General features: G+C 39.7%; 1 non-coding gene across 1 annotated transcript; it reads left to right on the forward strand.

Annotated features, from left to right (window-relative positions):
• The first annotated feature begins 465 nt into the window (after window positions 1-465).
• LOC131600803 (small nucleolar RNA R71) lies at window positions 466-572 on the forward strand. The gene has a single exon (XR_009283411.1). It is a non-coding gene; the product is annotated as a small nucleolar RNA R71 (small nucleolar RNA).
• Window positions 573-2,102: the final 1,530 nt, after the last annotated feature.

A 2,102-nucleotide genomic window follows, 5' to 3' on the forward strand; every position in this document is an offset into this window, starting at 1 on the left:
TTCTTATAAGAAAAGTTCGGGTGGTTTTTCCATCCAGGGTTGTACGTGTTAGAATAAGGGTTTCCTTGAGCGTAATTTACTTGATCAGACGGGACTCCAGTCAAGAGTTGGCATTCAGCAACTACATGCCCAGTCAATCCACAAATCTCGCAGTTAGGTGCTACAGCGGCAGCGGTGGCTGAAGGAGTGATGGTTAAATTCTCGATCTTTTGAGTTAAAGCGTCTACTTTAGCGTTAACGCGGTCTATACCACTTATTTCGTACATTCCTCCTTTGGTTTGTGCTTTCTCTAGAGCAGCTCGTTCTCCACCCCATTGGTAATGGTTTTGTGCCATGTTCTCTATGAGTTTGTATGCTTCATCATCGGGTTTGTCCATTAATGCTCCGCCAGCAGCGGCATCTATAGTCATTTTAGTGTTATATAGGAGACCACCATAGAAAGTATGGATGATCAGCCATGGTTCGAGTCCATGATGAGGGCATATTCTAAGCATGTCCTTGTAACGTTCCCAAGCTTCGAAGAGTGATTCGTTATCTTTCTGGGTAAATTCGTTGATTTGACCTCTAAGCATAGCAGTTTTGCTAGGCGGAAAATATCTCGCTAAGAATACTCTCTTCAATTCGTCCCACGTAGTTATGGAATTGGAAGGCAGGGATTGAAGCCACGCTCTCGCTCTATCTCTCAAGGAGAAAGGGAAAAGGCGTAATCGAATAGCTTCGGAGCTAACGTTGTTGGCTTTGATAGTGTCGGCGTATTGCACGAACACGGATAAATGGAGATTGGGGTCGTCTACAGGGCTTCCAGAGAATTGATTCTGTTGAACAGCTTGGACCAGTGAAGGTTTTAGTTCGAAATTGTTCGCTTCGATCGCAGGTGGTGCGATGCTTGAATGTGGTTCAGCGCGCGAAGGAGCGGCATAGTCTCTAAGAGGACGGATAGCAACCATCTCTAACTTCGGGGTAATTTGATTGATTTGATCAGTAAAAATCAATTCCTGATTAATCGGAATTTCTGCTACTTCGGGAAGATTGCGAGCTCGACGTTTGACGTTAATGAAACGTTCGATCTCGTTAATTCGTTGTATTAAGTCTCCTCCTTCTGAACGAGTATTTGGCATACAATCGTTCAAAAAGAAAGGGAAGAAGTGTCCTAGTCTCTACGGTGTAACAGTGAGTTACGATATCGACTTAAATAGTCCCCGGCAACGGCGCCAAAAACTTGATCGCGACTTTACGTGTCTATAAATCTAATAACTGCAAGTGCACAGTCGTGTCGTGTAGTTTTAAAAGATATCGAATCCACAGGGACTATGAATCGATCTACCGTTATCTAAGGTTACTATGTAAAGCTAGGAGTACTAAAATTTCGATTGTTCCTAAGGGAAAGTGATTGTGAGAGAATAAAGAATAATAATAAAAGACAGGTATCAGTATGTATTTCGTTTAACTACAGGAAATCCGAAGGTCCATTGGCTTTTGCATAATCAAATTAAAAATCTTTACTAATTCAATTGATTAAAAATCCTCGTCTCAAACTTTCGCTCTGTTGAGTCAGACTACTATCCTAATCCTAATGTACGCTTTCGCCATCCCATTAGATTTTAGAAGAGCTTTTTGGAAACAATGTAATTAATAAAATGCCTATTTTATGAGGTTGTTATCTATTTAAATCTCCTAATCTCAAACTTTCGCTCTGTTGACTCGGAGCAAGCTAATATCCCTAACGTACGCTTTCGCCATCCCGCTCGAGTGTAAAAACAATTTTTGGAAATAAATAAGTCCCAATTAGTTTTAATACGCTTTCGCCATCCTTAAAACTAATGTCCTATGTCTACTATCCAGTTAAAGACCTCAAACTTTCGCTCTATTGGTTTTAACCTTTGACCGTCTTAAGCCCTCAAACTTTCGCTCTATTGGTTTTAAGACTTACTAATTAAACTAGGCATATAAACCAAAAATAAGTGATAATTAATAAAACATAATTTAAGCCAATTTATTTCGGATCCCTACGGTTAACTTACTTTACATACCGACACCTTTAGTAATTTAGCCAGACATATTAATATGGTTAAACATGCATAAATAAATTTGGTTCATATTAA

This window comes from Vicia villosa, linkage group LG4, assembly GCF_029867415.1.
Source record: "Vicia villosa cultivar HV-30 ecotype Madison, WI linkage group LG4, Vvil1.0, whole genome shotgun sequence".
Taxonomy (NCBI): Eukaryota; Viridiplantae; Streptophyta; class Magnoliopsida; order Fabales; family Fabaceae; genus Vicia; species Vicia villosa.